Source organism: Eumetopias jubatus, unplaced genomic scaffold, assembly GCF_037043125.1.
Source record: "Eumetopias jubatus isolate StellerSeaLion01/CBP00866 unplaced genomic scaffold, mEumJub1_p1.0 scaffold_1, whole genome shotgun sequence".
Classification (NCBI taxonomy): domain Eukaryota; kingdom Metazoa; phylum Chordata; class Mammalia; order Carnivora; family Otariidae; genus Eumetopias; species Eumetopias jubatus.
Window position 1 is genome coordinate 8842613 of NW_028274807.1, and position 24132 is coordinate 8866744.

The 24132-nt window shown below is 38.5% G+C and overlaps 2 non-coding genes across 2 annotated transcripts; both read left to right on the forward strand.

The window, feature by feature from the left end:
- The first annotated feature begins 19472 nt into the window (after positions 1 to 19472).
- Positions 19473 to 19580, forward strand: LOC114219563 (U6 spliceosomal RNA). Its single transcript, XR_003611414.1, has one exon. It is a non-coding gene; the product is annotated as a U6 spliceosomal RNA (small nuclear RNA).
- A 3172-nt stretch (positions 19581 to 22752) lies between these two features.
- Positions 22753 to 22937, forward strand: LOC114219421 (U2 spliceosomal RNA). Its single transcript, XR_003611368.1, has one exon. It is a non-coding gene; the product is annotated as a U2 spliceosomal RNA (small nuclear RNA).
- Positions 22938 to 24132: the final 1195 nt, after the last annotated feature.

Below are 24132 nucleotides of genomic sequence, written 5' to 3' on the forward strand. Positions count from 1 at the left end.
CTTTTCATTTTAAATTTGTTCCCAATGGGGATTTTCTTCCCCTCATCCCCCCAAGAAATTCCGTGACTGAAAATTCATGTGTCAGTTATCTCAATTGCAAACGGAAGTTGTTTCTGCCCAAATCCCTCGGTAGCTGAATAGATTTGATTCTCCCATGTGATAAAGCAAGACCCAAAGACAGTGCTGCAGAGACGTGGGTTCTGTGCCCGGATCTGCCATCAACACCTAGGGTGACCTTGAGGAAGCCCTTGGCTTCTCTAGGCTCCAGAGTTCTTATCTATAAAAAGAAGGGGGCAGAATGTGTTGATAATGAAAGGTACCTTGCAAAGCATGATTCTGAAGTGAGCAGAGAGTTCAAGGACTGGTAGCCTTGGTGATGGGTCAGGGGGTGGCCCTTTTTACCCTCCTGCCACTCAACTCGGCCACCCTCTGCACCCAACAAGTTGTCCATGATGGGGAGACGAAAAGGTGGGGATGGCACTGAGAAGAGCAAATCAAGGGCAATGGTGCAAATTACCAGTGCTAAGGGGGACAGCAGAAAACCCCACTTCCAGGGGAATCTATGTGATGATAAACCAAGAGGCAGAAAAACATTCTGAGAAACAAGTCTAATGTTAAAAGTAAAAGAAACCTCAAAATATTCTTGTGACAGAGAAGTACTCAACAGATGCTTAATAAATTTAATGGCAAAGGACTTCAGGACATGCCACCCCAATACGTGCCGCTTTGGTACATTGATTACATTGAATTGAAGGCACTGGAAAAAGCAGATGCGGGGCGAGGTTCTCTCTGATCTCCCTCATCTGCCTGAAGACAGCTCCTCCAAAAGGACCTTGGTCGTCATCAATCCCCTCCCAGGAGTGTCTTCAGCAGGGAAGATGGACCCTCATCACAAGAGATGAGACTAGAAGTCGGCTCCACACCCAGACACACTCTGTCCCAAACTGTCAGACCCCCCTCAAGTCTTCTGAGGGCCCCTTCTGCTTTCCTACAACTATTTGCTCTCCCCCAAGTTGGCTACACCCCTCCCCTTCCCCTATGAAGACATACATAAGCCTTCACATCTCACCCACTCTGGGGGATTCTCTTTTTTCCCAAGATGCCCCTGAGTGCATAATATTAAAGATGAATACATTTGCCTACCTTCTCTGCCGTTAATGTGCCTGTTGTCTGTTTATTTCATACACCAAGCTACAGAGCCTAGGAGGGTAGAGGAAAGTTCTTCCTCCCCTCCAGAAGAACCTCCAAGTTCCTGACTGTTGGTGATATCAGGTTACCTTTATGGCTGGTGTTATTTCCTTCAAATTGCTGCAAACACTTTGTAAATTCTCTCCCAGAACCTGACAGAGGGAAGGCAGGAGAGTGGAGAGCACCCTGGAATAGGCATTGGGCGGCCTGTGTGTTACCACTCCCCCTGCAGTTACTGGCTCTTCAACTTGGGGCAAATCTCATAGCCCCTCTAGGCTGCCATTTCTCATCTGTGAGAGGATGGGGCTGGGGGTGGGGGGAGGACAGTGAGTCATTTCTCAAGTTCCTTACTGCTCAAAAACCTCAATGAGGGGCGCCTGGGTGGCTCAGTCGTTAAGCGTCTGCCTTTGGCTCAAGTCATGATCCCAGGGTCCTGGGATCGAGCCCCGCATCAGGCTCCCTGCTCAGCGGGAAGCCTGCTTCTCCCTCTCCCACTCCCCCTGCTTGTGCTCTCTCTCTCACTGTGTCTCTCTCTGTCAAATAAATAAATAAAATCTTAAAAAAAAATTAAAAAACAAAAAAACAAAAAACCTCAATGAGCCAGTTCCTGAAACGTTGGTGGAAGCAAGAGATCCTATCTGTTGCATCACTGGTCCTAGGGTCATATTGAATAGCTGGTTGGATACCTATTGAATTGGTGTTTCCCCATCTTCCTTTCTTTAAATGATCTGCTCTTGAATTGCTTATCCTCTTTTAAGTGGGTATTAGGGAAATATCCGATGTTTTCTTCCTTGGCTTAGAGCCATGGCTTCTTGTCCCAGAGTTTTCTGAGCCTGTGAATAATTACCTGGTATAACTTATGGATACCCTGAAGGTAGTAACATAGATTACTCGTGGTTCAGTTTTGCTTATACTTCCCCGTGCAAAGTTCTCCCTGTCTAAAACACTCTGGAATGAGAACATTACCAACAATACTACTTACTTTAAATGTATACAAAAATTTCTTTTTTTTTTAAAGATTTTATTTATTTATTTGACAGAGGGAGACAGTAAGAGCAGGAACACAAGCAGGGCGAGTGGGAGAGGGAGAAGCAGGCTTCCCGCTGAGCAGGGAGCCCGATGTGGGACTCGATCCCAGGACCCTGGGATCATAACCTGAGCCGAAGGCAGACGCTTAATGACTGAGCCACCCAGGCGCCCTATACGAAAATTTCTACTAGAGTGTCTTTCATGTTCCTTTTACCAATGATTGGTGCAGTCTTCAGCAAGGAGTGAGGACAAGTAAATATCTTCAGTAATGTTGGAAGGACTCTAAAACAGACATCTCATTTACTCCTAGACCCTAAAATTTTTCCTAGATCAGAGCCATGAAAGCCTGGAGAAAATAGAAGAGGAAGGAACTCAGACGTATAGCACTTTTTCAGGCAGAGGGTAAAATGCTGAGTCAACTACATGGTCTCTGGTTCTAGGTCAGACCTACTAGAGGGTGAGGACTGAGGAGAGAGAGATGTATCAAGGCAATGCCCCTAGATTTAAAAAGTCTTAAGAGATACATAATCAGTCACAATGAACGGACGTGTTTTTGGATCCTTATTCAAACAACGTGTTTAAAAAACAATATGATCAGGGGAATGGAGCACCGACTAGATTTTGGTGAAATTTAAAAATTATTTTTAAGATGTTATAATGATACTGAGGTTCATATTCTTTTTGAAAAGTGTGTATCTTTTAAAATAATTCCAATAAAATAAAATAAAATAAAATAATTCCAACTGGGGGTGCCTGGGTGGCTCAGTCGTTAAGCGTCTGCCTTCGCTCAGGTCATGATCCCAGGGTCCTGGGGTCGAGCCCCGCATCGGGCTCCCTGCTCCATGGGAAGCCTGCTTCTCCCTCTCCCACTCCCCCCTGCTTGTGTTCCCTCTCTCGCTGTGTCTCTCTCTGCCAAATAAATAAATAAAATCTTAAAAAAAAAAAGAAAATGAACAAGTTACATTCAAGAAATTAAAAAAATAATTCCAACTGAAGTGATAACTGAAATGATAATGAGGTCTGGTGTTTGCTTTAAAATAATTTGAGTTGGGGGACTGGGTGGGGTTATAGGTGGAAAAAGAGAGGCCAAAAGCTAGTGAGCATTGAAGCTGAGGAATGAGTCTAGGGAGTTCATGCTATAATTCTTCATTATCTGTTTGAAATTTTCCATAACAATTTTTAAATAACTACCAGGAAAACAGATCTTTTCACAACTGAACAATAAGAGAAGAAAGAGAAGTCGGATTGTGCATGTTCCATTTTACACTAGGCAGCCCCTTGGGTTTTTTGGGTAGAAATAAATTTTTGCATTTTAAGGTAAATGTAAGGAATGGAAATGGGAGAAGGAAGAAGAGAGAGTCCTGATGCTTTATTTTCCCCAATAATGCTAATATCGTTACACATTTTAATAATGTTTTATAATCTCGAAGTACTTTATATCTCATTTGATCTTGGAAAAAGCCTGTATGTATATTTGTTGTCATATGTGACATCTGATAAAATATCATTGTGTTTTCACGTTTGTTTTTTTTTAATGATTTACTTCAAACCTCTGAAAATATTCTTATTCTTTTATTAGTCTCTTAGTTGATACTTAAGGATTTATTTCCTGTTTGAGTTTTGCATGGAAAACTCAGTCTGAATGTCTATTTACAATATTAGAATTCTTAAATATTCCCCTATCGTGATTTGGAGCATTTTTATTTTTCCTCTTAGTTCCTATTTGGGGGAATGTACAGGGGAAATGCCATTCTTATTTCCTTTGAGTCCATCCAGCTGTTTTATTTTGTGTTCCCTTATTTCCCATGCTTCCAGCAGGAGTGTGAAGCCATCAGAAGTGTTCTGTTCTTTTTAATACTTTATCAGCTTTTCCTTTATTAGCCACATTATCCTTTATCTCTTTCCTGTGAAAGCTTTTAAAATACAAATTGATGAAGCCATGTCTTTTGTTATTTAAATATTATACACATCAACATTTACAAGTGTTTTACAAGAAGATTTAAACACAATATCCGACCCTAATTATGACAAACCCACACATTTTTTAAAAATACAACTTTCCTTTTTTCTTTTTTTGTGTACCTGGGGTTCCAGGATTTCACCCTCTTAGTGCATGAAACTACCAGAGGCTCTGGTATTAAAATTCCAAACTGGTCACAGACCTTGACAAGGTCAAGAGCGGTAAACGCCTTATCTTTATAAGGGCAACACATTCTTAAGTTAATAGGAAAGACCTAGCCGGCATTGGTCTTTATGCAATCACAGGACCACCATTTAAGGGTGCAATGAATTTATATGCCATACGAAGATTAGCCTTTAAGGGTCTCTAAGCCGAGCACTGGTAGAGAAGGGATCCTTTGGGTGAAGGCTTCCCTGGGCTCCAACAGGAGTCACTCTGTGACTCTGCAAGTATTAAATATAGCTACATGAATCACACTACAAAATTCCAGTCCCGAAATCTGGTGTCAGGCATAACAATTTGTTCTCTCTCCTTGCTCATGAATAACAAAGAATCAATTGAAGAAATTTGGGTCTGTATAAAAAATACTCTGATGCTTTTTTCCTCCCTATAGGAGAGACATTCTGTATTTGACATGACATATGCTTCTCAAGTGTTATTTTGTGTTTATTAATCTTTGAACTAAATTGTCAGTCCCTGTAACTAGAAAGACATTTCCCCAGAACCCTCCTGACTCATGCTAAGGGTACACAACAGCTGATAAACTCTAGTGACCTCTGAAGAGACAGATGGGCAGTGTGGCTTTCAACACCCACATGGCTTTCTGGACCATGGATGACAGCATAACCCAGGTTAAAATGCTTGGCAAAAATGCTCAGACCTTTTTCATATGTATCAGGTCAATAGTACGGGTTGAATTACCTGTTCTATTGTTCTATCAAATCTCTTTATTTTACTTTTCTTTCTCATTTGCTTATGCCTGTATGCATTTCTCTTTTAATTTACAAAATAATCCATGCTCATTGCAAGAGTAACAAGAGCTAACATTTACTGATTGCTTCTAAGGTGCCAGGCACTCTGCTAAAAGCCTAAAACTCTTCTTCATTTAATCTTCAAAACTCTATGGGATAGGTAATATCATCACCATTTTACAGATTAAAAAAGCATGGACATACAGGACTCAGAAAGCTTATCACCCATTCATCCTCCTTGAAAAAATTTCCTTTGGGGAAAAAAACAAGGAATCCAAGAAAGGGAATAAAATCCAAAGTTTGTAAAAATGGTGAGAAAAATAAACGAATAAAATTTATACTTAAATCTTAAGGTTAAGACGTTTAAGAAAGAGTTTTTAAAAGATGAAAGAGTAATGTGAAAAGAACTCTAGTAATAAACTGGAACTAAAATTTCAGATTATTGCTACAAAACATGAGTTGCTTTAGATCTTATCTTGTTCCCCCAAAAAAGTTACACTGACTCATTCTAAATGTTTGTAGAAAGCATGTTTAAAAGCTTTTATTAAAATTTAGGGCTATCTCCAAAAATTGTCAAGGTCATCAAAAACAAGGAGAGACTGAGAATCAGTCACAGCCAAGAGGATTCTAAAGACAATTGAGGAGCAGATAAAGGATATTTGAGAAAAGCTGAAGAAATATAAATAAAGTATAAACTTCATCTAACGAATGTATCAATATTGGATCATTAGTTTTGACAGATGTGCCATATTGAGTATACAGGAACTCTCTGTACTGCCTTTGCCATTTTTCTGTAAATCCAAAATTTTTCTAAAATGAAAATTTTATTAAAAAAAACAAAACCAACCTCGTAAAATTGTTGTAAGGATTAAATGAGATAATCAAAATAAAAAGACCTGCACAGAGACTAGAATATAGTAAGTATTCAGTAAATACAAATTTTTAATAATGATTTAAAAATTAAGGGCTGTCAGTAAAAGAAAAGGGATAGTATGTATACTTTTCCAAACTATGAGAGGAGGAGGAGATTTAAGAAAAAGAAAATTCAATCTATCCAATAAAAAATAGAAAAGTTAAAGGGCAAAGAAAGCAATGTAAATAAAAAACATAAAATAAGACATAAGGAATCAGTGACTATATTAAATGTGAGTTAAACTCGTTATTAAAAAGTAAGTTTCCACATTCATTAGGATGGCTACTATCAAAAAAAACCCCAAAAACCCACAAAAACAGAAAATAGCAAGTATTGGCAAATAAAGTGTTCTGTGCCCAGTTCCAATGTGGGGCAGGGTGGGGAGGGGTTCCAAAACAACCACCAACCGATTAACTCAATTCTAATAGTATCTCCCTGGAGTTAGCATCAGATCCCACAGGAAAAGGGTTCAGTCCCACAAGACTAGCATCCCCTCCTTGAGAAGCCAATCACAAGACCAGGTTGTCACCTGTACTTCTGATCTATTGGCCATAGATGAGAGGTTCTAATGACCCTCTCCTTGGGTTCTATTAATTAGCTAGAGTGGCTCACAGAACTCAGAGAAACATTTTACTTACCAGATCACTGTCTTATTGTTAAAGGTTATAATTCAGGAACAGCCAGATAGAAGAGATGTATAGGGCAAAGTACCAGGAAAAGGCTCAGAGCTTTTATGCTCTCTCTAAGCATACCATTCTCCCCAAATTTCCAAGTGTTCACAAGCTAGGAGCTCTCCAAACTCAGTCCATTTGGATGTTTAATGGAGACTTCATTATTAGGCATGATCAATTAAATCATTGGCCATTGGTGATCCATCAGTTCAACCTCTAGGCCCTCTCCCTTTCCTGAAGGGAGCTAGGGAGGGAGTGGAACTGAAAGTTCCAACCTTCTAATCACATGGTTGGCTCTACTGGCAACCAGCCCCCATTCTTAGGTGGAATCCAAAAGCCACTGCATTAACATAACAAAAGACCCCTTTACAGAGCAGAAAAGGAAATTCCTTAGGAAATCACTTAGGAAATTCCTGAAAAGGGGTCAAAGACCAAATATAAATCACAATATCACAGTGAAGATGCAGAAAATTGAAACACTTGGGCACTGTCATCAGTAATATAAAATGATGCTACAACTATGGAAAACTGTATGGCAGTTCCTTAAAAAACTGAAAATAGAATTACTGTATGAACCAGCAATTCTACTTCTGGGTATATACCCCAAAGAATTGAAAGCAGTCTCAGAGAGAGATATTTGCACACCCATGTTCACAGCAGCATATTCACAATAGTGAAAAGATGGAAGCAATCCAAGTGTTCATTGATAGATGACTAGATAAACAAAACACAGTATATACATACAGTGTAATACAATGGTTTATACATACAGAATTAAAAAGTAAGTACATTTTGACACATGCTATAATATGGGTGAACCTGGAGGATATTATGCTAATTATTATTCAGTTTTTAATTATTAATTATTCAGTGCTAAAATAAATGAGCTATTGAGCATGAACAGACATGGAGGATCCCCAAATGCATATTACTAAGTGAAAAGAAATCCAATCTGAAAAGGCTATTTATGCTATGATCTAAATATATGACACTCTGGAAAAGGCAAAACCATGAAGGTTTTGTTATGGTTATGGTTATGGTAGGTTATGCTGGCCGTGCTGGGTTGAAGGAAACAGGATTATAATTCAGGAAGGCTGAAGCAAGGGAAGAGGACTGGATAGTGTGCCAGCAAACAAGACAGAAATGAAGTTGTCATTTAGGACCACCCCTGGAAGCTACACAGGAAAATTCTTCCACATTCTATTGGTCAAATCCATCCTAGACCCACTGGATTGAAAGGGAAGGATAGATCTCACCTCTTGATGGGAATACTAGCCAGGTCACATCATAGAATATCCTGTGAGAAGGAAGATATTTTTGGAGCTATCTTTGGAAAATACAGTATGTGACATAAATTAGAAATCAATAACAACAGAGAAGATTTGAACAATGCAATTAAAATGATGTAATTAACTTATGTAGATCATTGTATATATATGACTGTTAAGTACAAAATATCCACCTTCTGAAGTATTCATGATATCTTTACCAAAAGTGGTAATATGCTGAGCCATAAGGCAAATCTCAAGAAATTTCAGAAGATAATTATATAGAGAATGTGTTCTGACCCTCATGAAACTTATCTCTTTTTTTAAGATTTTTTTTTTATTTTTAAGTAATCTCTATACCCAACGTGGGCTCAAACTCACAACTCTGAGATCAAGAGTCGTATGCTCTACTGACTGAGCCAGCCACCTGCCCCCTTGTGAAATTTATCTAGAAATTAGTAACAAAAAGATAACCAGAACATCCCTATATGTTGGAAAGTAAGCAACACACTTCTAAATAATTAATAAGCCAAAACAAGAAATCACAAAGGATTAGAAAATATTGTAATTTTTAAAATCTGAATCATTTAAATCATGATCTTAAAAACAGTGTATATCAAAACTTGCGAACCTTCTGCATTGTGCCATGAGGTAGTAAGTGGTACCAGTCTAGTCTTCCCATTCTACCATAAAGGGCTAGAAAACTTTAAAATATATATAAACCAAATGCTGTCAGATATCACACAACAGACCGTACTGGACTGTGAGCTCTTAAAAAAAAGAAAGAAAGAAAACAAGCTTGTCATGAACCATGGTGCCAAGAGGGGGGAAAGTAGGTTATGATGGGCTTGCTGGGTTGAAGGAAACAGGGATTGTAATTCAGGAAGTCTGAAGCAATCGGGAAGGACACTGGAGAGGAAGGAGCTATTTAGAGAAAGAACTCCTGAGATTTGTGTGAAGGCCTTGTCCAGTCTTTGTTGAGCACTAGACTGGATCCCCCCACTACACAAAGAGTGGCCAGAGAATTGTAATCTGAACCATGCCCAGAGCCCACACAGAGCTGGAGGACACTTCCATCTGGCTATCCAGATTAGAAATATCAGCAACATTCACTGCAGACATAAAAGTAGCATTGGGGCTGAACTAGTCCTGGAAGAAACCTAATCTACATAGGTCAAGCAAAGCTTAAAAACAGGCCTTGGAGGGTATGAGCTGATAGCTTCAAGTAAACTGCCTGCTGAAACAGTCTTTAAAGATAAGTCAATCCAACCTCTCTGTAATACGCACAATAGCCACCGTTCAATTTAAAATAAGATACGCAAGAAAAATGTGACCTAAAACTGGGAACAAAATCAGTCATTGGAGACGCAGCAATGACAGATACGAAGGAACTAATAGACGTTAAAACAGATAATATAACTAAGTTTAAGAATTTAAATGAAAAAAGTATATAATAAGTGAGAAATTTTAAAAAAGGAACTTCTAGAGGTGGAAATGCAATATACAAAATTAAAGTTTCACTATCTTGAATTAAAGCAAAATTAGACACTGTAGAAGAAAATAGCAGGAAACTTATGGACACAGAAACAGAATCCATCTAGAATAAAGTGTATAGAGAAAAAGATTGGGGAAACAATGAAGTTTTAGGATCTGCAGGGAATATAAAATATAAGCCAGTTTAACACACATTTAATTGGAGACCCTGAGAGAAAGGAAAGTAGTGGGCTAAAAATACATTTGAAAAAAATAATGGCTGAAAAATTTTTTCCAATTTGAAAACGATTAACACATAGATTCAAAAAACTCACTGACCTCCAAACAGAATTCACACACACACACACACACACACACACACACACACACACACACACACTGAGCCAAATGCATCAAAACCGAATTGCTAAACACAAATGATAGAGGGAATATCTGAAATTCAGTCAGAGGGAGAAAAGACAAAGGACAGAAGGTAATATTATAGTGGACTTCTTGTCAGAAACTAGAAAAACCGGAAGGCAACTGGAAGACACCTTTAAAGTGTTTGTTTGTTTGTTTGTTTATTGGGGGGAGGGAGAGCATGGGACAGGGGACAGAAGGGGGAGGGGCAGAGGGAGAGGGAGAGGAAGACGGAAAGAATCCCAAGCCGACTCCTTGCCGAGTGCAGAGCCTGATGCAGGGCTCAATCTCACGACCCTGAGATCATGACCTGAGCTGAAACCAAGAGTCAGACGCTCAACTGACTGAGCCACCCAGGTGCCCGGGAGGACACCTTTAAAGTGTTTTTAAGAAACTGTCAATGTAGAATTCCACATCTGGCAAAAATATGCTTCAAAAATGAAGGTGAAATAAAACTTTTTCAGGCAAATAAAAGCTGACCAAACTAGTCACCTACACACCCACATGAAAATATTTAAAAAAGAAAGCATTTCAGACTAAAGGGTAAGGATACCAGATGGAAACTGGAATCCAAACAAAGGAATAAAAAGCACTGGAAATGGTAAATATGTGGGTATGAATTAAATATGATTTTCCTCTACATTTAAATCTTCATTAAAAGGTAACTGACTGCCTAGAGCAGTGATTCCCAACTTTTTCATTACCACCCCCCTAAGTGACCTTCTCAGGTATTTTGATCTAATCACCCCCATGACAGGGGAGCAGCGTCACTCCTGTGAAGGATGTATGGTTTAGCACAAAACTAATAATAACATATTGTGGAGTTAATAATATATGCAGGAGCAAAATGCAGGACACTAAGAGCCCAGAGGATGGGAGGGGGGAATGGAAGCTTCTTTCACTATAAGTAAAGTGGCATAATATCAGCTGAAGGTGGACTGTGATAAGTTCAAGATGAAAACAGTGACCTTCAGGGGCCACTGGCTGGCTCAGTCGTGGAGCATGTGACTCTTGATCACAGGGTCATGAGTTTAAGCCCCACATGGGTGTAGAGATTACTTAAAAATAAATAAACTTTAAAAAAAGAAAAGAGGGACGCCTAGGTGGCTCAGTCAGTAAGCATCTGCCTTCAGGCTCAGGTCATGATCCTAGGGTCCTGGGATCGAGCCCCACATTGGGCTCCTTGGGGAGCCCAGTTTTTCAGTGGGAAGTCTGCTTCTCCCTCTGCTTTCCGCTTCCCCTGTTCCTGCATTCGCGCACTCTCTCTCTCTCTCTCTGACAAAGAAATAAATAAAATCTTCAAAAAAGAAAAAGGTAAGCTTCAGTAATCCACTAAAAAGAATGTATACGTTATCCAGAAATACATAAAAAGGGTAATATATCATTACTGGGTTTTATCACACAGAAATATTTTATCATAGTACATTCATCAGGCATAAGAGTAAAAATAGCTCTGAATTATATTTGGTGGTACTTTAAAATTTTTCATCTACAAGTATACATGATATAGGTCCACATATTTTTTTTACTCTTCATTCAGCTTTGAAATTAAATATAAGCAACAGATAAGAAATATCTTACGCTATTATAATTATAAGGAATCCTATGTGATCATGGAATGTTTAGATAAGTATTTCCCAAACTGTTTTGCTTTATAGACCAGTAAAATATACTGACCAAACATTGTTTGTATTGTTTGGTATTTGGTTATTAATTTTTACTTTGCCAGGTATGACTTCTTTTTTTTTTTTAAGTAGGCTCCATGCCCAGCACGGAGCCCAATGTGGGGCTTGAACTCACAATCCTGAGATCAAAACCTGAGCTGAGATCAGGAATCAGATGCTTAATCAACTGAGCCACCTGGGCATGCTAGGTGTGACATTTTAAAAGTGATAACAATCACTTATATCTCCAGGATTTCATTAAAAAAAAGATATCTTTTAAATTTTAATTCCAGTATAGTTAACATACAGAGTTATATTAGTTTCAGGTGTACAATATAGTGATTCAACAATTTTATACATTATGGAGCGCTCATCAGACAAGTGCACTCCTTAACCCCCATCACCTATTTCACGCCTCCCCCTACCCACCTCCCCTCTGGTAACCATCAGTTTGTTCTCTGTAATTAAGAGTCTGTTTCTTTATTTGTCTCTCTCTTTTTCTTTCTTTGCTCATTTTTGTTGTTTGTTTCTTAAATTCCACTTATGAGTGAAATCATATGGTCTTTGTGTATCTCTGATTACTTCACTTAATATTATACTCACTAGCTACATCTATGTCATTGCAAATGGCAAGATTTCATTCTTTTCTATGGCTGAATAATATTCCATTATATATCTACATACCACATTTTCCATATCCATTCATCTACTGATGGACATTTGGGCTGCTTCCATAATTTGGCCATTGTAAATAATTCTGCAATGAACACGGGGATCTATGAATCCCTTTGAATTAGTGTTTTTGACTTTTGGGGGTTATTTACCCAGAAGTGCAATTGCTGGATTGTAGGGTAGCTCTATTTTCAGCTTTTTGAGGAAACTCCATAGTGTTTTCCACAGTAGCTACAGGCAGTTTGTATTCCCACCAAGGTGCAGAAGTTCCTTTTTCTCCATATCTTTGCCAACACTTGTTTTTCTTGTGTTTTCTGTCTTAGTAATTCTGACAGGTGTAAGGTGATATCTCATTGTAGTTTTGATTTGCACTTCCCTGATGATGAGTGATGTTGAGCATCTTTTTAGGGGTCTGTTGGCCATTTGTATATCTTCTTCTTTAGAGAAATGTCTGTTCACGTCTTCTGCCCATTTCTTGACCGGATTTTTGTGGGTTTTTTTGGTGTTGAGTTGTATAAGTTCCTTATATATTTTGGATACTAACCCTTTATCAGATATGTCATTTGCAGATATCTTCTCCCATTCAGTAGGTTGCCTTTTAGTTTTGTTCATTGTTTCCTTCTCTGTGCTGAAGCTTATTATTTTCATGAAATCTCAATAGCTTATTCTTGCTTTTATTTCCTTTGTCTCGAGAGACACATTTAGAAAAATGTTGCTATGGCCAATGTCAGAGTCATTTCTGCCTGTGCTGTCCTCTAGGATTTTTATGGTTTCAGGTCTCACCTCTAGGTCTTTAATCCATTTTGTATTTATTTTTGTGTATGATAAAAAAAGACATGTTTAAAAAGATTTTATTTATTTATTTATTTGACAGAGAGAGAGAGACACAGAGAGAGAGGGAACACAAGCAGAGGGAGTGGGAGAGGGAGAAGCAGGCTCCCCACTGAGCAGGGAGCCCAATGCCGGGCTCCATCCCAATCATGACCTGAGCCGAAGGCAGATGCTTAATGACTGAGCCACCCAGGTGTGCCTAAAAAAAGACATTTTTAACTTCAAAACTTTTCACAATAAAAGACTATCCTTTTAATTGTCCTTTATGACAATTTCACTTTGGTGCACTGATTTTTTTCATTTTTTTACTAATGGGTGAAAACTTTGGCACAAATTGATAGTGGTTCACACTGCAGTGTTTGTTTCCTCTGCGTTTGACGCTTCTCTTCTTTACCAATAAGCTGTTTAATTAGCCAGAGGTGGTGCAAGTGTCCACTGAAATGTACTTGTTCCCCCCAAAAAGTACCCTCCACCTTTGTAGATAGTCTTCTTGGTCACCCCCTACCTTTGTCCATGTTTCTTGAGCCTCACCTTTTCCTAGAGACCCACCTCACATCTTTTATTCTATCTTTCATGATCTTCTTTTCAAGAGATGCATTTCAGAGAGTCTCCACTCCAGTAAGCTGTGACTACTTGTATTCACCTGTCTCCAACCTTACAGCAGCAATTTGCCCTGTGTTGTCCCCTTTATTATGGATCCAAAAAGAATTGTTGATTTTCTAGTCTGTTCAGCTTTTTACTTATTAGGATGGAGTGGTGACTTCCAAACTTCTTACATGCAGAACTGGAAACTTTTAAGTCTCACTCTTACATTTCTAATATTAGTAATGTGTGTCTTCTCTTTTTTTTTCTTGGTTGGCTTGGCTAGAGGTTGATCACTTTATTAATCTTTTCAAAGAATCGGCTTTTGGTACTGTTGATTCTATTGTTTACTTGTTTTCAATTGCATTGAATTCTGGTCTATTTTTATTATTTCTTTTCTGCTTCCTTTAGGGTGGAAGCTTAGATTATAGATTTTAGATTTTTCATTTCTAATATATAGAGTTCATACTATAAATGTCCTTGCATCCCACAAATTTTGATAAGTTGTATTTCCATTTTTATTTTGTTTAAAATATTTTAAAATTTCTCTTGGGACTTCCTCTTTAACCCATGTGTTATTTAGAAATGTGTTGTTTAATGCCCAAATATTTTAGTTATCTTTTTTTATTGATTTCTAGTTTAATTCCATTGTGGCCTGAGAGGACCTTTTGTATGATTTCTATTCTTTTAAATTGGCTGAGGTCTGTTTTATGGCCCAATACATGGTCTATTTTAGTGAATGGTCCATGTGAGTTTGAGAAGAATGTATATCCTGCTATTGTTAGATGAAGCAGTCTATAGTGGGCTTAGAAATAACCCAAAACACGTGTGGTCAGTTGTAACAAGAGTGCAAAGTCAATTTAATGAGGAAAGAATAGTCTTTTCAACAAATGGTGCAGGGACTCTAGACAGCCACATAGAAAAGAATGACGTTAGAGCCGTGACTCACACCATACATAAAATTAACTCAAAATGGATCAAAGACCTGAATGTACAAGCTAAATTATAAACATCTAGAGGAAAACATAGGAGTAAATCTTCATGACCTTAGATTTGGCAATGAATTCTTAGATATGATACCAAAAACACAAACAACAAACGGAGAAGTTGCACTTCATCATCATAAAAAACATCTGTACTTCCAAGAACATTATTATGAAATTCAAAAGACAATTCAGAATGGGGAAAAAATACTTGCAAATCATATATCCAATAGGAGATTTATACATGGAATATGTAAAGAACTCTTAAAACTTAATAATAAGATAAATAACCCAATTTTTAAAGTGGGAAAAGGACTTGAATAGACATTTCTCTAAAGAAGATGTGCAAATGACTGGTAAGCACATGAAAAGAGGCATGACATCACTAGTCATTAGGCAAATGCAAATCAAAGCCACAATGAGATACCATTTCACATCATTAGGATGTTTATAATAAAAAAAAGGCAGGTAATAACAAATGTTAGCAAGGATGTAAAGAAATTAGAACCCTCATAATTTACCCATGGGGGAATATAAAATGCGGCAGGTGGTTTGGCAATAATTCAAAAAGTTCAACATAGAGTTATCATATGACCTAGCAATAAAGAGTTACCATATGACCTACCAATTCCCTTCCTAGGTATATGCCCAGCAGAAATGAAAACTATATATCCACACAGAAACTTGCACATGAATGTTCACAAAAGCACTATTCATAATAGCTGAAAGGTAAAAACAATCTAAATGTCCATCAAGTGATGAATGAAAAAAAAGAAGGTGATATATCCATACAGTGGAATATTATTCAGCCATAAAAAGGAATAAAATACTGATCCAAGCTGCAACATGGATGAATCTTGAAAACATGATAAATGAAAAAAGCCACATATTGTATGATTCCATTTATATGAAATGTTCAGAATAAGCAAATCCATAGAGACAGAAAACAGATTTGTGGTTGCCAGGAGTTGGAAGGAGAGGAGACTGGGAACTTGCTAATAGGTACCGAGTTTTTCTTTGGGGATGATGAAAATGTTCTGGAATTAGATCGTTGCAATAGTTGCACAACTTTGTGAATGTACTCTGAACTTCATTTTATTTATTTTATTTTATTTTTACTTTAAAAGGATGAATTTTATGGTATATGAGTTATAAAAATAAAATTTTTAACTAAGAAAATATACCTCTGGTAATTCTGTGTGCCTTACGGTGATCCTCACACGTATGGGACAGGAGTATGGAAAAGCAAGTGGTTTCTCTGAACTGTTTATTTGAGTCAGATTGTACTTCAACAATCATATTCTGACAAGGGTCTCTTAGAATGTTTTAGGTGGGTGGGAGGAAGGTATTAAAAAGAGAACAAGGAAATTTTTAGGAGTGATGCATATGTTCATTATCTTGATTGCGGTAATGGTTTCAGTGGATATATACTTAGGCTAAAACAAATAAAATTTTATACTTTAAGTATTTAGAGTTTATTGTCCAACCAGTTATACCTCAATAATGCTGTGAGGGGAAAAAAAAATAATGCTGTAAGGGGAAAGAAAGAAGAAATTGTCCACCACAGAGGAGACACTAAACAACCAAGTTCAACAAAATTACTCAGCTTGTTGATATTACAGAGCCTTTGTCACTGGTCACTCCAACAGGTGTGATGAGTGTCTTAGTTAGTTTCAGCTGCTATAACAAATTACCATAGGCTGAGCAGCTTAAATAACAAAAATTTACTTTTCACAGTTCTGGAAGCTAGAAGTCCAGGATCAAGGCACTTATGTATCCAGTGTCTGCTGAAGGCCATCTTCTTGTCAGAACTTCACATGGTAGAGAGAGAGAGAGAGAGAGAGAGAAAGCCCTCGCGTGTCTTGTCTTTTGAGGGCACTAATCCCATTATAAGGGCTCCAACCTTATCACCTAATTACCTGTCAAAGGCCCACCTCCAAATATCATTACACTGGGAACTAGTCTTCAACATATGAATGTTGAGGATACATTCAATCCATAGCAATGGAATCTGAATAAGAGTGCCCCTTGCACATACGGAGTCTATGTGAGTCCAGTCTAGCTATTGAGACTTCTAAATGTCCAACTGCCAACAACAGAGGCCAATTCCTCCATAAGAGCAGCCAGTCTTCTAGGGAAAGTTGTCTACACCGGGTCCTGTCCACCTGCATGATTCATCCTCACAGCACAGATTTTATCCCGAATATGATGGGTTCACATTTTCTGCTGACAAGCCCCAGCCTGCATCACTATCTGGGAATACAATGGATCCAATCAGGAACCCACTTTACAGCAAAGGAGGTACAGTGTGGACCCATGAACATGGAGTCCAATGATAGAATCACAAACCACGCCATCCGGAAGCAGTTGGCCTGATAGAAATTGGAATGGCCCTATTGAAGGCGCAGCTGATGACCAGATCAGAGTCAACCTTCTATGAGACTGTTGAAAATGTAGCAGAGTGGCAACTCTCATTCACGGTATCTAGAAGGAGTGTCAGTCACTTTACAGAGCAACTTATAGGAATATATGGTAAAGCTTATGAGGCAGCTGTTCCACTAATGTGTGTATATCCCAGGAAAATTTTAGATTAGGTACAGAATGAGACATGTACAAAAATATTTTTGCAACATTATTTTTAATAATAATATCTTGTCAGCAACTTAAAGACGCATTAACAGGAGAATGGATAGTAAAGCAAGGACTATTCAGACAGTGGAATACCATAGCGGTTAAGTTGAATGAACTAGAGCATTATACCAGTATGGGTAAATCTTAAAAACGTCGAATTAGGAAGAAAATAAGTTGTAGGATACTATGATAACGTTTGTTTTAAACTCATGAACATGAAAACCAACGTTATATATTGTATTTTTATATGCAGTATTGTTATATATGGATCCATACATTGTAGTAATTATATAAAAACATGTATGGGGACAATAATCACCAAATGCAGAATAGTCCTTGCCTCTGGGAAGGAGGCAGATATACTAGACTAGGGAGAGGTACCCGGAAGCCTTTAAATCTAGCTACAATATTTTAATTTAAAAAATAATCTAAAGCAGATATGGTAAAACGTTAGAATTTTTCAAAGCATGCAGTGGCTACATGGGTGTTTGTTATCACTAAAATTTCTATGTCATTATTTGTTAATAAAGCAATTTTTTCCAAACCTCACATCATTTTGTTTAAGTGGTTTATGAAGTCAGCTGTGTGGTTTATAACAAAACCTTAAACAAAAGAGAGAGTATAATAGAAAAATGTCACAATATTTGGGTAAAAAGTTAAATATTGTCTTGTATAACTTTCACTTCAGGGTTTACTGTATAGATTTATAAAATGTATTTCTTTTTGAGGGTCCTAGACCAAAATATTCAAAAGCCATTTATTTAATATCTGAAGTTATTGTCCAAACATACTAAATAGGTGACACAAGATTTTTCTTATGTCTGACCTTAAGCAATTTTACTGTTAGTCTTAAACCATTAAATTATGTATAACAATATTAAACTTTGTCTCAAGCCAGTAACATCTACAGAAATACAACCCATAGAAGAAATTTTGGTTGAAAAGCATTCCTATTTTTCTTTAAAATATTTAAATTCATTTATTAAGTATTTAAATAAATTTAAATATTTAATATACTTAAATATTTTATATATCTAAATTTCTTTAAAACATTATTTTAAGGTCTGAAATTCACAATTTAACTAAAATTTAGCTTGGCTTGAGGATGAGAAATGATGGGAGGCCTGATCTAGGTTTTACTTATTGATATTACCTTGTCTATAAAAAAATATTTCACTGTGGAAAAATGATGCCAACTATTGACTGGTTTATTGATTCAGCTATATTATTTGCCTTATTTTTTTGTGGTGTAAATATTTCATATTAACAAAAAGATTTTTAAATGCCAACCTTGTAATTCTAAAGCTTTAGTTTCATTTAATTCACGAACACCTGAAGATGTAATGAAGTGGGTCATTAAGTTCTGGAAAGGAGAAATGGTTTTGTTTTTTAGTCTTGATGCATTTTGATGACAAAAATGTCTTTACAATGACTTCTTATTTCCATGAGGTAGAGAGTGGGTCTTTAGTCTTTGGAACCAACAAAGCCACAACTTAGACCATAGAAAGCACTGTTTTGAGTACACGTGTGTTATCAGAGCAAAAGCCTACCATGGAAAGACCCATCAGGAGTGTACTGTTGAAAAAGTCCAATCAAAGTAAGCACCACCCTCGATCTGGGAAGCTGTAGATGCAAAAAAGGAGCAAGTGGGACTGATGGAGCAAAGGGACACCACCAATGATAAAGGAGGGGACATTCCGAGGCTAAAAGGGAAGCTGGGGACTTCTGGTCTCAGATGTGGGCCCCCCAATGTGTCCACAGTGTGAGAGTAATCATAAAATCAAGACCGCAATGGGTCATGCAAGGAGCGGTTGGTCCCCTTGGGTCCTCTGACAGAATATACTTTGGTTCCCTTGAAAATGGGTTGGCAAGGGAGTGAAATGGACAATACACTTAAAAGGAAAACTAAATATTTCTCCTCGGATCCACACCCCCCGAAAAGACACTCTTAACCATAATGAATATATAAAGAATCATCAGCCTCTCTTGAATACTCAACAAGCATTCTCCCTCCTCCTCCCTCCTACTCACTCCTCTAAATAAGAAGGTATGCACAGACACAGTGAGCTTTATGGAGACGGTGGAGAATTCTCAACATGCTTTATTTTCTGACACATGTTTTCAACCTATCTGGAAAATGTTTTACTTTGAGTGATGTTTCTTACTCTTAAATTCACCAAATAATTTTTAATAAAATAAAAACTACTAAGTATATCGTGCTCATTTTGGCAGCACGTAGACTAAAATTGGAACGAACCAGAGAAGATTAGCATGGTCTCTGTGCAAGGAGGACCTGCAAAACTCCTAAGTATATAGTTAAATGTGGTTTGTTTAAATTTGAAAGAAATCTATAGATCTTAGACTATTTTATTTTAGATGGTATCATCAGAGATGAGTTGAACACAAGATGCTATTTTCATTCAAAGGAATGGGGTCATAAGCACATGGCATGTTTTTATTCACATACTAGCTACATGCTGCATGAGACCCACTCCTGCCATGGGTGACTGACTTTAGAGTCTTACTTTTAGATCGCTAATTTAAGAAGCTTCTTCTTACTTTTGTATGTTGATAGTTTCATGTTATTTCAGAGGTATTCCCCTGAAAAAATTTCCATCCTTATTTTTAGAGTTTCTTATTATGGAAAAATTTAAATACATACAAAAGTAGACAGACTAGTATGAGGAACCCAAGTCACCCACATGCAAAAATTATCAGCTCAAGGTGAGCCTTGTTTTATCTATGCCCTCACCTACTTCCTGCCCTCCAGTATTGTTTAGAAGCAGATTCTGACATCATATAATTTCAGGCATAAATATTTCAATGTAACTCTAAAAGACAAGGATTCTGATTCTTTTGTTTTATTTATTCAATTTATTTATTTAGTAATCTCTATTCCCAATGTGAGGCTCTAATTCATGACTCCAAAAGAGTTGCATGCTCTTCCGACTGAGCCAGCCAGGCACCCTGACAAGGATTCTTTTTCATTTTTTATTTTATTTTATTTTTTAAAGATTTTATTTTTAAGTAATCTCTACCCCCAGTGTGGGCTGTGAGCCCACAACCCTGAGATCAAGAGTTGTATGCTCCACCGACTAAGCCAGCCAGGCACTCCAAGGATTCTTTTTTACAGAAAACAAATCCATAGTTCCATTTTGCACCTAATAATGAAAAATAATTTTATAATTTCAAACATAGTCAACAGATTATATTATAGTCAGTGATTCACACCAAATCAGTTTTTGAGGAAAGCTCTCATTTTGTACCATAAGGAGGACAAAGTGGTTTGTCTTCCTGTCTACAGAAGGAAGGGATTCGAGTTAAAACAAGGATAGAGATAGGCAAAGGGAAATGTGATCGTACCTGGATGATACCTGGATTAGTGAGGGCTCTGACTGCAGGTCAGAGTTGGAATAAACCGTAAAAGAACCCTTATTTCAATGATACTGGAGCATCTGATGGAACCGAAGTGCAAGAGGTCAGCTGGGGCTCAGAAGTGATCTGAACTGGGAAATGGGATGGAGTCACCACAGGGGGACCCTCTCCATCATACACCTCTCCTCTCTCTCACCTATATTTCATTCCTCATGTGTGGGAAAAAGCTATGCTCAAGCCCCTGAATTTTCTCTACTTCTCTGTATAAGAAACCAGCCAACACTGGAATGGGAATATCTTAGTTATAATTGCAAGTTTCCAAGAAAAGGGGCTCTGATTGGGCCAGTTTGGGTTAAGTGTCCACTCTTGGTCCAGTCAGCAGTGATTGAGGGGGTGGGTCACATGTCACAAATATGGCTGTCAAAGTTTACCCATGTGGTCTGGTGAGGAGTCAGAATCTTCCAGAGAAAGCTAGGGGCCATTGCTCATGGGCTGGGTTGTTGCCAAGGAAGACTGAGAGCAGAAGCATCTCTGGAAATAAGTAGTCAATGGTGGATCACTGTGTGTAGGGTCTCACAGGCCGGAGGCATTCCTCTCTCCTCGTGCGACAGTGGACAGGTGTCCTCACTAGGGAAGGGGTTCCATTCTGGGCTGGGTTGTCAAATTCAGTCAACTCTGTGCTTCTCTCCCTGAAGGTTTTAGAGCACAGACTCCCCAGCAAGTTTTTTCTCCAGTGATCCCAAAGTGAGAACCACCCTATAGGCCAGTGAGCAAGCTAGGGTTAGTCTGCCTCTAGCTAGGTCTTGTCCCATGGCTGGGGCGTTGCAAGAGAAAACCTTTAAAACTAGGTCCCCCGTCCACCACAGGATCTGAGAGCAAGGCTGAGGCAGGTAAAGACGAAGGCACAGTATGAGATATAGAGATGAGACAAAGTTAGAGGTCTAGAAAGAATCAAAGACTAAATTCAGCTGAGGTGCTTAAGGCGAAGGCTGACTAGGTACATTCATCTTCATCTTCTTCACTGGGCCCTCCTTATTCCTTACTCCTTATTCTTTCTCTCTTTCCTTCCTTCCTTGCTTCCTCCCTCCCTCCTTTCATTCCTTTTTTCTACTACTTTCTTGCTTGCTTTCCTTCCCTCTCTCTCCTCCTTTTTTCAATGTTCCTCCATCTGTGCTTTGAGGACCATCAGCACAAATCACTTCAGAGGCTCCTTCAAGATTCAGACTCTAGCCCTTGTACCTAGACGTTCAGTTTGGCAGCCTTGGGGCCTGGCCTGGGAATCTGCCTTTTTCACAAGTCAGGAGATTTTGATACACACCCAAGTTTGAGCACCACTTGCTCTGAGCAGAAACATTAGTCAAGTTGACCCCAGAATATTCCATTCATTCCTGTGCCTTTAAACAAGATGAATTTTCCTAATATAATTTCCCCACATTTCTGTGGTGATGGAGATGTGTGTAGGCAGCATACCACAGTTGTTAGTGGAGACATTTAAGTCTACACCCTGAATACCTCTCCTCCTGCCCTAGGAGCTGCCCTAACAGCTGCCTGGTTCAAGAAAAGCTCACGAAGCTCTCCTGGGCTCCCAGTCATGCCACCATCACCCCAGATTAGGGAAGTGGTTTGTTTGCTTCCCTCGATTCAATAATGTATTCACACTCTTGACCATGGCATTGGTACTGTGAGTTGGCTAACAAAATAATAATTATGTTTACATAGAAATTGTAAATTCTAATTTTTAAACGTCACCAAGCCTGGTTTGATATAACGGTATCTAGATTCGTATGTCAAAGCGCCCTAATTGGGAGAGAGTCTCCCGTGTGGAAAGTATAATAGCTACCATGTTGAGGCAACCTGGGGGTATAAAGTCATCTTGGGCTGGTCCTGAAAAACCATTTCTTATTTTATTCTTTATTTTTTTTTAAGATTTTATTTATTTTTTTTGAGAGAGAGAAAGCGAGAGCAGAGGGTAGAGTCAGAGGGAGAAGCAGACTTCCTGCTGAGCAGGGAACCCAATGTGGGACTTGATCCCAGGACCCTGGGATCATGACCTGAGCCGAAGGCAGACACTTAACTGACTGAGCCACCCAGGCGTCCCCCATTTCTTATTTTAAAAAACAGCTTTATTCTTAGCCTTTTGGCTAAGATCTAGCATCTGTTCTTGTCAGTTTAATATCTGATATGTCCTTTATCCAAGGACAATATATTAAATGGATTTGGGGAGCAGGGGGATGGAATAGAGCTTGCTCCATCCACTCCATGCATTGAGCTGGTACTGCCAGTGCCTCCAGGAACGGGCACCCCCTCGGGGCTTCAAACTTGCAATGGTGTTGGGGTGCCTGGCTGGCCCAGTCGGTAGAGCATGTGAATCTCCATCTCAAAGTCATGAGTTCGAGCCCCATGTTGGGCATGGAGCCTTCTTAATAAATAATAATAGGGTGGCTGGTTAAGTGTCTGCTCTTGGTTTTGGCTCAGGTCGTGATCTCAGGGTCATGAAATTGAGCACCTCGTCAGGCTCTGCGCTTGGTGTGGAGTCTGCTTGAGATTCTCTCTCTCTCTCCCTCTGCCCCTCCTGCTCATGCTCTCTCTATTTCTCTCTAAGATAAATAAATCTTTTAAAATGATAATAATAATTACAACAATAAATTAAAAGCAGCTTTATGGAGATATAACTTACATACCATAGGGGTGCCTGGTTGGCTCAGTCGGTAGTGCATGAGACTCTTGATCTCGGGGTCCTGGTCATGAGTTTGAGTCCCATGTTGGGCACAGAGTTTGCTTGAAAAAAATTTACATACCATAAACTCACCCATTGGGAGGATATGGTAGATGCATTTTAGCGAATCTCTGTATTTACATATATATTATGAATGAATCCAATTTTCCAACACTTCCACCCAACCAAAAGGCTCCCTTCACCTGTTGGCAGTCACTCCCTGATCCCACCTGCAGCCCCAGGCAACCACTGATCTACCACTGATCTATAGAAATTTTCTATAAATAGACTCATACGCCATATAGTGTTGTGTCTGATTACTTTCACTTAGCGAAATGCTTCTGAGGTCCATCCCAGGCTGTTGTGTAGATCAGTAGTTCATCCCTTTTCATTGCCAAGTAGTATTCCATTGGGTGGATTATTTTAAGGCCTTAATTTAAAGTGTTTTCGCATTGATATAATTGGAACTTCTGTATGACTAGAAACTCCAAACCTAGACAATTTTTTGCTGTCTCTGTGCCGTCAGAGGAGAGGAAACCTGCAGGTCATTTCAATTCCAGTAGCTGGCAAAGAACACAAGAGGATAGTTTTCGGAATGTTGCTTCAACACTCAACTCGTGTTCTCAGATTTCAACCGATGATACCTATTTTTCAATGAAAAAGCATTGCATGTCTTTTACAGGATGTAATTGTTGAATGCAGGTTTTTTCTGAAACTTGCTAATGTCATTGGTTAGGTAAGATTTATAATATGCTTGTGAGCTTAATCACAATTTTATATGTATT